General features: G+C 44.1%; 1 pseudogene; it reads right to left on the bottom strand.

Moving 5' to 3' along the window:
• Window positions 1–4317: 4317 nt before the first annotated feature.
• On the bottom strand, window positions 4318–8801 carry LOC118584557 (annotated as a pseudogene).
• Between the last annotated feature and the right edge of the window lie 3940 nt (window positions 8802–12741).

The raw sequence follows: 12741 nt of genomic DNA, 5'->3' as shown, positions 1-12741 counted from the left end.
ACTGAGCAGGCTGGGCTTGTGAAAGCCCTAATCAACAGACAGGGACCGTGATCACCTCCACACTTTCTGTGTAGCCCCTTAAATCCAGTGACCTGCACATGAAACCTGCAGTCACTAAGTTTACTGACATGACAGCCACAGGTCCAAACACGACATTGGGGATGAAAGAAGAGAGCTGAAAGTTGTAACTGGAGATGACAGAAGGGCTTCTCTGAAGTGACACACTTTCAGTGACACACATTAGAGAATGAACACACTTATTATGGGGTGAAGGGAACTTGGAGAGCAAATACATGAGGTTACAACTTTTCCCTTAATTCGGAAAACTCTTCCTTAGTTTCTGGACTCACGATTTACTTTGTTCTCTGCCCAGGTCCCTTAATCCTCATAGTCATGGTCCGATAATCTGTATGGATTCTTCTTTGGTCTCATGGACATTTCTGTATGTGTGTCTACAAACACACACACACACCCCTCCACACACATGCACAAACATATATAAATACATTATTGAATGAAGAAACTCAAGATTATTTATGTGTATATTGGCAGGGTGATGGAAAACTCACAGCCATAGAAACCTGGAGAAATAGAGAAACAGAAACACACACGCAGAGTCAGAGTATAGAAAGACTGAGATGGAAATGGAAAAGAAGATGGAGGCCAAATTTCAGAGTCTAAGGAGGGCAGTGGTGGCACACTCCTTTAATCCCAGCACTTGGGATACAGAGCCAGGCAGACCTTGGTGAGTTCGAGGCCAGCTACAGAGCAAGATCCAGGACAGGCACCAAAACTACACAGAGAAACCCTGTCTTGAAAAGGAAAAAAAAAAAGAGTCTATGGAGATGGCTTAGTGGGTAAGGATGCCTGCCACCAAGACGGATGAGTTGAGTTTGATCCCTATAATCCTCATGGAAGGAGGGGAGAACTGGCTTTCAAAAGTTTTCCTCTGCCTACCACCTGTGTAACATGGCATGTGTGCACAATGTGCACGTGTGTATGTGCCGCTCCCCAGACACACACACACACACACACACACACACACACACACACACACACACAGAGAGAGAGAGAGAGAGAGAGAGAGAGAGAGAGAGAGAGAGAGAGAGAGAGAATAAAATAAAAAAGATGTTTAGGAAGAGCAGGTATGTTGACTAACATAAGTACTTCCAGAACTTGGGAGATTGAAGCAGGTGGTTCCTGAGTTTGATTACAGCATGGGTTATACAGGAACACTGTGTATCAACCAACAAAATACAAATAAGCAAATAATAGCAGTAACAACAACAACAACAACAACAATAACACAAATAAAAGTCTAGGCAAATATCTGCAATACAATATAGGTGCACACTTGCCTCTAAAAATTCTTCCAGTTAGGCCCTACCTTCTAAAGGATCCACACACTTCAATATAGTTCTCCAGCTATGGCTAGGCACTCAAACATGAGTAGGTCACATTTTAAATCAAACCAGAGTAACTACGGAAAGTCTAAGAAGTACCCTGAGACTGCTGTTGGTGAAATATCATGTGTATTTGGAGAAATGAAAGCCACATGGTAGCGGGTTTACAGTAGTGAGACTCAGTCATCCCTTCACTGCAGCAGAGTCTCCTCAGAACACTCTGAAGGGTTGCTGTTGGAACAAAGGTGCTGGACAATCAGTCACATAAGCTCCCGACGCCAGAGGCCCAGGCTGGCTCATGTCTCACAAAGGTGCCAAATGAAACCCCACAGACACTGAGTGAGGGTGAAAGTTACAGTTTATCACCAGGGAAGGAGAGGCCTGAGAGTGCAATTGGCACAAAGGTCCCTGACTTTGAACAAACTCAGGTTGCCAGGGCTCCCCCCAACAGAAGGGCCCAAAGATTGGTTCACACTGTGCTGTTTTTGCTTACAGTATAAAAGGAGCTTGCAAAGAGGAGGGGGTGCAGGGCAAGAAGCAAGAGCTGCCAGACAGCACACTGTTGTCTGTCTGCCTCTGATTTTTTTTCTAGGAACCAGGAAAGTCTTCAGCTGCATTGGGCAAGTGGTTGTTAGCAGACACCAAGCTCTCAACGATGAAAGCCTTCAGGGATGAAGCCTCAACCTGAGTGCCTGGTGGGGTGCAGCCAACTACTGGTCTCACCAGGGTCTCAACAATGCAGTAAGACCCCAGTGAGAGAGTATCCTCCTGCTCATCTTCTTAACCAAGGCTCAACATTAACCTCATCTGTTCCCTAGTGTTCTGGGTAGGCCACACAGAAATCTTCATTTTCAACCCAAAGGTCATGGTGCATTGTTAGGGACCAAGATGTCAGGAACCAAACATGAACCATGTAAAGTACTAACTAGACCAGAGAACAAGTCATAAGCCCTTTCCCAGAGCAGTAACCAGAGGCCCCCAAAGATAAGAGAACATCCCACAGTCAGGTGCCCTGACAACAGAACATAAAGAGCATTCCATGGTCAGGTAGCCTAGCAACAGAATAAACTGCCCCTGAGCAGTGACTTAGCTGACATCTCACAGTTGCACGATCTGACTCACACGTCTTGCACCCCTTCCATGTTCTACACGCCCCTTTTCCCTTTCCCTCCTTCCTGCTCCTTCCCCTCTCATGCTATATAAGCCATGCAGAAAAAAATAAAGATTGGCAGCTTGACCAGAATTCTGTCTTGCTATCCTCTCTTGTGTCGCCCTTCCCTTTCATTCTCTCCCACAGGTGGGTTGCCCCTGTTGAAACCCCGATGGCCGGGGCAGTGCATTATGATTAAGTGCAGTGGTTGGGAAAGGGGGACTTTGCTCTGGGAAAACTGGTCCAAGTAGAGCAAGATGGTAAGAGGTAGAGGGATGGGGGAGGTCCTGGGGCCTGCAGAACACAAGGCACTAACCCTTAATAACAGAGAAAGTGCTTTGGGGGAGCAAAAGTACAGACAGAGCAGAATTTGGCACCTTTGTTAATTGTAAAGTGCAAGAGACTTTGTACTGCTGAGGTTGAAACATTTAAGGAAATCAGTCATGTGGATTACCAAGAACATTATGGGATGACCAAGGAGTCAAGAGGCTTCAGGGAGGATTCATGAAGGGCAGAAAGATACTTCGATACAAGGAGAAGCTTGCTCAGGGTTCTAGGGAGAGGAATCTCTTCTGACATCATCCCATTTCCAGGACACACCCCATAGACAAACATTTTCAGAGAGGCAGTAGAATTAAGCAAGTGTGGGCTACATACTGTCTGCAGAACTCCAGATCTGAAGAGCAAACTTCAGAAAATGGGGCACTGAGTAACCCATGTAGTTCTGGTCAACTCCCTAACTCCTTACCCAGATTGAAAGTCTCATGAAAATGCCTAGTTCTGCTTCTGCAGGTATTTGTAAAATTTCATATACAGGGACAATATGTAGAGATTTTTTTCATCACTTGGCATCCTTTGTGGCTGATGTCAAACACTTCTATGAGCTGCGGTCTGAAAGCCATGGGATCAAATTTATTCGCTGGAATTTAATATCTAATCCAATGCTATTAAGAGTTGTGACTCTGGGAAGATCCAAGAGTGTCAATGTTTGCTCATTCTATTAAGTGAGGGTGCAATGTGAAATCTTTTGAGCCAGAGACATAACTCTCACACACAGCAAATCTGATGGCATTTGACCTTGGATTTCTTGCTTTATAAACATGTATACAAACTTTTTGCTATTTGTATGTTATCCAGATCATACTTTGTTTAGAGATGTTGGTCTTATTGCATTGCTGAGGCTTACCTGAAACTGCTGGAATCAACTAATCTTTCCGTCTAGGTCTCTGAATAGCAGGGGCCACAGAAAGCTACAATAGAGCTCAGCTTGCAATTTTTGAACTTTTGGAACCACAGCCTGACTGAACACATGAAAACAATAGGACTTCCAGTTATTAGGTTTCTTTATTAGCTGCTTACAAATAAGAAAGCCATGAGACTTGCTGAGAGAATGTAGGATTTTGACATAGCTCACTTCCATAGAGTCACTATTTCCAAAGCGTCTGTTCCATTTGAAGAGAATCTGGGGCTTGGAGAAGAGGAGATGATGAGAGAAGATTAAAGGAAGGAAGGAAGGAGCCTGACCCCAGTAGACTGTGAAAGAAGACTGGGACACTACATAGTCATGGGAGCATTTACTGAGTGGGTCTCAGCATGTTGAGTAGTAAGTGACACACTAAGGGTTTGTCATACATGTGGGTCAAATGGATGACTGTAGAGATAAGGGGTGGTTACATGACTGTTAGCTTCTAACCAGGATTTTCTAAGAATGTTAGGCTGACTCCATGTATACTCAACCCTCTACACCATTTCTCTCACAGGGTACTACAACTCTTTGTGATTCTCCCGAGACCACTTTAGCTCCTGGATCTTCTGGGGCAGAGTCTTGGACCAGAACTGCAGCCTTCTGGCCTTCAGGGCTCGTCCTACAGTAGGCTGAATGTCCAGCTGCAGGTACTGCTCATCATGGTCAAACACAGGCCAGTTGGGTAGGTCCTCACTGTTGGGGTTCCTGTAAATATACCACCCAGCAGGTAAGTGTGTAGGTTACTCTTATCATATCCCAATTTGTGTCAAGGCAGTGGATCAATTGGGCCAATGGTTGAGGAGGCTGATGGAACACATGCTCTGGTATAGTGATACAAGTATCACCAACTAGTGTCTGCTCCATGTGGGGCAAGATTATCTGGGCAATTTCATATCTCCCTCTCAGAGACAATATCTAACGAACAATACCATAGCACCGTCCAGGTCACTGCAGTATGACCAGTATCCAATATGTATAATGTATCTAAGTGTGCCCTGGGGTAAGGAGAACTCTATTATGTGATGGGTTATCCATGCATACTAATGAAGTCATCAACCACAATTTAGAATTCTAGATAGGGACCCACCACTGAGGAGGTTGAGGGAGGGGTGTGCTCTCACCCATGTCGTGCAAAGTTGGCCCAGTACTTCATCATCCTCCTGCTTAGCAGCTCCTCCTCCTCAGTAAGGTCAACTGTAACCATGAAGAAGACAAAGGTCCAGGTCCCAACCACCTAATGCAGCTGCCTACTTATGCTCTACAATCACCATTCTTCTTGCAGCCTGATCTTGGACACTAGGTCTCTTTCCCTACCCCCTTCACCACTCAGGATCTGAGAGCCACCTACACCTCTCATTGCATGCCTCCAGGTTCAGTTCTGCTCCAGTGTGTCCTCATTCTATCTAGCATAGGTGTGGTGGCTCAAATGATAGGACTCCTATGGACTCATATATTTGAATGCTTGGTTCCCAGTTAGTGGAACTGTTTGCAAAGAATTAGTAGATATGGCCTTGTTGAAGGAGGTGTATGACTAGAAGTTGGCTTTGGGGTTTAAAAGTCCAGTCTATTCTAGTTAGCTCTCTCTGCTTTGTGCTTGTAGATCAGCATGTAGGCTTTTATTTAGCTATGGTTCCAATCCCATGTCTGCCTCAATGCTGCTATTCTCCTATCTGTGATGGTCTTGGCCTCTAACTAACCCTTTGAAACTGTAAGTCTCAACAAATTCTTTCTTCTACTAATTGACGTGGTCATTATCTCATCACAGCAATGGAAAAGTAACTAAGACAATAGATTATACTTGAAGGGTTCAAATTCTAATCTGGGTGTAGCTTTTTGAGTAGGGAAAAAGTACATACTTGATCATATCCTCTCCCAGAACCTTTATTTTTCTCAGCTGGACTGGGAGCTCAGTTGCCCATCAGGTACCAACCTTGGGCCCCATATAGTGCATGAAAAACAAGAAAAACTCACGTTTCACACCCCAGTAGAAGGACCCAAAGACAAAGGGAACCTCATCACCATGGTCAGCTTTCACCTGGGGTGGCCTGACATCTTTGAAGAAGTTGACCTCATGACAGAACTCATAAAAGTAGACAGGGGGGTGGGAACCTAGAAGTGAGGACACCTGGTGACATAGTATTCTCTCACCTGGAGCATTCCTGCCTAACCCTTGTTCATAAGATGTGTTGATATAACGTTATCTGGTGTTATAATTATCAATTGTGTGGATCCAGGTTGGAGCACTAGTTATGAGAAAGCCTTTGGCTGAACAATGACCATGTCCTTACCAGCTGAGTTGTTTTGGCAAATCAATAGAGTATTAGCAATGTGTTTTCTTATCTATATTTGGATAAGATGTCACTCCACTCTCTTACACTAGAATGGAATAAATATCGATGTAACAGTCCTCAAGTATTTGGTACCAGAGACATGGCCCAGACATGGGAGGGGACTAGACACTATAAAACTCATCTGGGACACATGGTTCTGAGCTACCTGAAACTTGGCCTCATTATAGATGTACTCACACTGAAAATTTGCTACTTGGAGTGCAGGGATAATGAACAAGAAGTCCTCCATCATTTCTTTGAACTGTATTTGGAGGGTCTGGGCATCTTCAGTGTCCCCCATGTATTCTTCCATTAGCAGGTCACTACACTCAGGAGGCAGCAGCTATACCAGGGGGACAGCAAGAGTTGGGTTAGGCAGGCTCTTGTTTTGACAGGAAGCAGCCTCAGTGTGAAGAATGTGGCCAGGGATAAGATAGATATGGTATAGAGAGAAAGGTATAAGTCCTGGGGTGAGCTCACCCCAAGCTACACATACACAAACCTTTGTGTCTAGGCATGCTGCCTGAGAAGGATATATAGGGGTCCTTTCTATTGGAGTCAGTACTCAAGTACTCAAAATACTCACCATCTGTGTTGCTGTGCTCTTCAGAACAGCCTGCAGGGTCTCTCTGGTTATATTCTTTATTGTTTGATCAGAGCCTAAGACCTGGGAGACAGAGGACAGTTTTAAGTGTAAGGTGGGATTGATATGGATCAAGTTTCCGCTACTCACCTTATGAGTCCCCAGGCTTTCAGAGAACTGAAACTGTGCCTCACCATGGGGAGAAGCCAACCATATTCAACATTGTTGACACCTATGATGCTGGGAACAGGGTGAAAATCCACAGAAGCCAACAACTCTTGGGGATGCTTGGGTAGGAACTCCCCATCTACCACAGTGGGGATAATCTTGAAGACCTGAGGGACATCCAAGGTCAGTGGTGAAGGTCAATTCTATACATATTCTGATGTCCACTGAGAAACCCTAACCATTTCCACCACCACCCCCATTTTACTGTCTCAGGATGCTCCTCCACCCATGACAGAAATTCTTCATATATTAGGATATCTTGGATTTCACTTTACACACATGATTAAAAGTGTACCAAACCATGGAGCAGAAGTAATTTGTTTATAATAGTAAGGACTGACTCTCCCACATCCCTTTGACCAAGTCCTCCAAGCCACATAATCCTCCCAACCTTGTTAATAGCCAGAATCTCCTCTTCACTCTTGTTTCTCAGACAGTGCACCAGGGTCTCTGAGTCCACAGCCTCACAACCAGATGAGTTGTCCACCATCTGTAAAGGGACCAGGCAGGACTTGATTCATCCTTTCAGGCAAGCAGAAGAGTTTTCCCAATTCCAGTTGAAAGGCATCGTGCCCAAATATCACATCACACTTTGTGCTGGCAGATTACAATAAGTATGAAATTACCACTTTCGTGTTGCTCACATGTGACAGCCAGAGGGGTCATCTACCTCAACACTTAAAACAATAAGCTATGTGTGTATGTCTGTGAGTGCACATGACTTCAGGAGTGCCTGTACCATGGTTTGTGTGCAAAGATTAGAGGACAACATTTGGTTGCTAGTCTTTACTTTCCATCTTGTTTGAGAAATGATCTTTTATTATTTCTTCTTGCCTACAAGAGTCCATTTTATTTGTGACCTTTCAGAGACCTTTCTCTGGTCTCTGCCTCCAATCTCACCACTGGAATATTAGGATTACAAACTTGTTATCACATGCAGCTTTTTGTGGTGTCTGGGGAATTTGAACTCAGGCCCTTATGCTTTTACTTATTGAGCCATATCTTTATCCCACATGTTTGTTTCTGAAAATGATGGGCCCTATAAGTTACTTATGCATGCTTATTACTCCCAGCTTGCATAAAGTAGAGAGAAGTGGATTTTAACCCTTGAATCTTTCAGAAATTACTGAAACAAGCTATTTCCCATGCTCCTTGTTTCCCCAACTGAGAAAACTCCCAGAATATCAGAGAGTGGGGGCTGAGGTTGCAGGATCATCAATAGGATGTCTGAAGTGACTCACTGTGTAGACCGCCTTAGATGTGTTGGAGATAGTGTCAAGACAGCAGGACCACCCCACTCTCCATGATGGCTCTGTGGAAAAGTCCTTGGGACATGGGGGACACAACATGTGAAGACACACTTGTGCCTCCTGCAGACTGTTCAAAAATAGTGACTTGGTCAGGATTGCCACCAAAGTGGGCAATGTTGTGCTGGACCCAGCGTAGGGCAGCCACTTAGTCCAGGTAGCCCCAGTTACCTCTGGCATGCTCATCTCCAGTGCTGAGAAGTAGCAGAGAAGAAATCACAAGGCTCTCTTATTTCTATTCATACCCTACTGCATAGCACATGCTAGTCCCAGAATCACCTGAAGAAGCCCAGGATACCCAGGCGGTACAGGACAGTGACCACTACCACATCTTCAATGGCTGCCAGCCTGGATCTATCATAAATGGAAGCTATGCCCATAACAAATGCACCACTATGGATCCATACTATCACCTGTGGAAATCAAGTCAGATGCTAGGAGGTTCCCACCCAGCTCAAGCTTCACGTGGGGTATCTTCTCCTTTACCTAATGCTTTGCCTCAGTGTACTTAGACACACAGATAAAGCTCCTCAGGACATCCTCACCTGGACCATGACAGGGCCCTAGTACCATCATTATACTTGCTAGTCTCTCTACTTCTCTAAGGAACCATGCCTGGGTTAATGGCTCTAAATCTGTAGTAATGACACCCTTACTCTCAGACTCCTCTGAAATGGAATGAAAAGGGAGTATTTTCATCAGTGACTCTCCTGATTATTAACAAAAACTCATTGGCACATAGCTGGTCATGGTGGTATATGCCTTTAATACCAGAACTCTGGGACCAGGTAGGCTGCCTGTGGACTTTCCCCACTCTCCATTACTCCAGACCAGATTCTCAGGGTTCCCCTCAAACTACAAGAGGACACCAGCTGCAGCTTCCCCCCAACCTGTCCATTACTCCTGTGGATCCTTCGTACCACCTCCAGGCCTTCCATTCTAACCTTGTCACTGTGTCTCAACCCCCCACTTGGTCAGATAGCCCCTGTTCAACCACAGGCCACCCCTGCTAGATGACCCAGTAGACTGTTGTGGATCATCTTCACTCCCTACACTCCCCTAGACTCAATTCTCAGAGTCATCCCTAGCACCACAACAGATCATCTCCCCTCTTGTATCCCCTCCTCCAGCCTCCAACACCAGCAAGCATTCCTGGTTAACACACCTGCTGAGCAGGTCAGAAAAACAGGTAGCACACAGCAAATACACTCTCTGAAAATCCAGAGAGGAAACAGGAACTAAGGAACAAAACACATACCAAACAAAGGTAAACCCAGAAATAAACACCTAGACCTATAATAACCCCAAACCCAGATGCCAAGATGCCAGCATAAAAACACAATCGAAAGAGCCAGGGCAACATGTCTCCAGCAGAGACCTGGTATATTACCACAGCAGGCTCTGAATATTCCAACATAGCTGAAAAAATACCTTGAAACTAACTATATGGAGATGATAGAGGTCCTTAAAGAGGAAATGAATAAATCACTTCAAGGAAATATAAATAATAAAGAAAACATGGACTGAGGGAATCCTGAAAACGAAAAATTTAGGAATGCAAACAGGAACTACAGAGGCAAGCTTCACCAACAGAATACAAGAGATGGAAGAGAGGATCTCAGAAATTGAAGATATGGATACACTGGTCAAAGAAACTGTCAAATCTAAAAAATTCCTGACACAAAACATCTAAGAAATCTGGAACACTGTGAAAAGACCCAGTTTATGACTAATAGGAATAGAGGAAGGAGGAAAATACAAAACAGTTCAAAGGCCTAGAAAATATCTTCAGCAAAATCACAGAAGAAAACTTTCCTAACTTAAAGAAGGAAATGCCTAGCTAGGTACAAGAAGCATACAGAGCACCAAATAGATTGGACAAGAAAAGTCCCCTCACCACATAATAATCAAACACTAAACATACAGAACAAAGAAAGAATATTAAAAGCTGCAAGGGGAAAAAGCCCAAGTAACATATAAAGGTAGACCTATTAGAATCACACCTGATTACCTAATGGAGATTCTAAAAGACAGAAGGTCTTAGACAGATGTGCTGCAGACTCTAAGAGACCATAGATGCTAGTCCAGATTACGATACCCAGCAAAACTTTCACTCACCATAGATGGAGAAAATAAGATATTCCTTGATCAAGTGAAATTTAAGCAATATCTATATACGAGTCAGTCCCACAGAAGGAGCTAGAAGGAAAATTCCAAACCAAGGACATTATCTATACACTTGAAAACACAGGAAATAAAAAATCTCACACCAACAAAACCAAAAGAAGGGAAGTTCACACACCACCACCACCACTGACAACGATGACAACAACAACAACAACAACAAATTACAGGAATTAACGATCATTGTTCATTGGTATCTCTCTATATCAATGGACTTGATTATTCAATAAAAAGATACAGATTAACAGAATGGATGCAAAAACAGGATCCATCCTTCTGCTGCATACAAGAAACACACCTCAGCATTGGGGTCAACATTACCTCAGGGTAAAGGGTTGAAAAGATATTCTAAGCAAACGGACCTAAGAAGCAATGTGGTGTAGGCATTTTAATATCTAACAAATTAATCAAAAAGGGTGGGAAGGATACTACATATTCATCAAAAAAAAATCCACCAAGATGACATTTCAATGATTAGCATCTATGCCCCAAACACAGGGGGTAGCTGGAGACCTTCTCTCCAGCCCCTGCCAAGCCCTGTCAGTCCGACAACCTACTTATAAAATAAACACACAGATGTTTATATTATTTAAAATGCTTTGGCCATTAGCTCAGGCCTACCATTGTCTAGCTCTTACTCTTATATTCAGCCCATTTCTATTAATCTATACCTTGCCACGTGGCTTGTGGCTTACCAGTACCTTATGTTTTCCTGACAGCCACTGGCAGTGTCCCCTCCTGCCTTCCTGTTCTCACAATCCTCCTCTTTGTTAGTCCTGTCTGTATTTCCTGCCTGGCTACTGGCCAGTCAGTGTTTTATTTACCAATCAATCATCCACAGCACAAGGGTACCCACTTTAGTAAAAGAAGCACTAATACCTTAAACCACCTATTGACCCTCACACACCGATAGTGGGAGACTTCAATACCCTACTCTCATCAATGGACAGGTTATCCAAACAAAACTAATCAGAGAAATACTGGCACTAACTGCCTTTATAAACTAAATGAACCTAACATATATTCTTCTCAACACTTCATAGAACTTTTTCCAAAACTGACCACATACTTGGTCACAAAGCAAGTCTCAGTTGATACAAGAAAACTGAAACAATTCCATGCATCATATTAGATAATCATAAATTGAAGCAAGATGTCAACAAGAGCAGAAACAAGAGAAAGCTTACAAACTCATGGAAACCAAACAACTCTCTACTGAATGAAAAGTGGGTAAAGACAGTAATAAAGATAGAAATAAAAAACATTTTGAAATTCAATGAAAATGAATACACAGCATACCCAAACTTATGAGACAAAATCAAAGTGGTGCTAATAGGAAAGATCACAGCAATAAGTGCCTACATAAGAAAATCGGAGAGATCTCTATGATGGGGAAATGTACAAAGACAACGAAACCAAACTCGTGGGAACTCATGAGCTGTAGACCAATAGCTGTCTAGCTTCCATGGGCTGGACTAGGCCCTCTGCATAGGCAAGATAGTTCTGTGGTTTGATCTGCTTAAGGGGCCCCTCACCGTGAGATCATGCATCCCTGGTGCATGAACAGACCTTTTGGAGCCCACTGCCTATGCTGGGACATCTTACATAGCCTTGGTGCAGGGGAAGGGGCTTGTATCCGCCTCAACTGAGTGTATCAGGCTCTGTTGACGCCCCATAGGAGGCCTTGCCTTGGAGGAGGTAGGAATGGGTGTGGGTGGGTTGTGGGGGGGAGGATGAGGGCTGGGAGGAATGAGAGGAGGAGGGTCTGTGGTTGGTATGTAAAATGAATAGAAAATTTCTTAAAAATAATAAAAAAAATTGAAGAAATCTCATACTAGCAACTTAAGAGCACACCCGAGACAGACATAGCCACAATCAAGCCCAGAGGAGGGAGTGTCACATATGTTCTTCTGTTCCAACTTTCTGCCTTTGACTTGCAGGTGCAGCTCCTGAAAACACCTCTACTGGGCAGGTTCCTTAGTGTTGAGTGTTCTCACTCATCACTGACTCCTTAGTGTGCCACAGAGATCACCCCATGGTGTGGGCACTGGGTAGGGAGGGCACTGTGGTAGTTTGAATGAAATTGGCCCCCATAATCTCATAGAGAGTAGCATTATCAGGAGGTGTGGCATTTTTGGAGTGGCTATGGTCTTGTTGAGGAAGTGTGTCACTGTGGGGCTGGGCTTTGAGGTTTCTCCTGTTCAGGATACCACCCAGTGTGTCAGTTGACTTCCTGGTGCCTGCAAGATGTAGCTCTCTCAGCTCCAGCACCGTATCGTCCTGCATGCCACCATGCTGCCTGTCATGATT

Source organism: Onychomys torridus, chromosome 5 (genome assembly GCF_903995425.1).
Source record: "Onychomys torridus chromosome 5, mOncTor1.1, whole genome shotgun sequence".
NCBI classification, from domain to species: Eukaryota; Metazoa; Chordata; class Mammalia; order Rodentia; family Cricetidae; genus Onychomys; species Onychomys torridus.
Note: the sequence above shows the minus strand (reverse complement) of the source record. Positions and strands in the feature narration are given on the sequence as shown.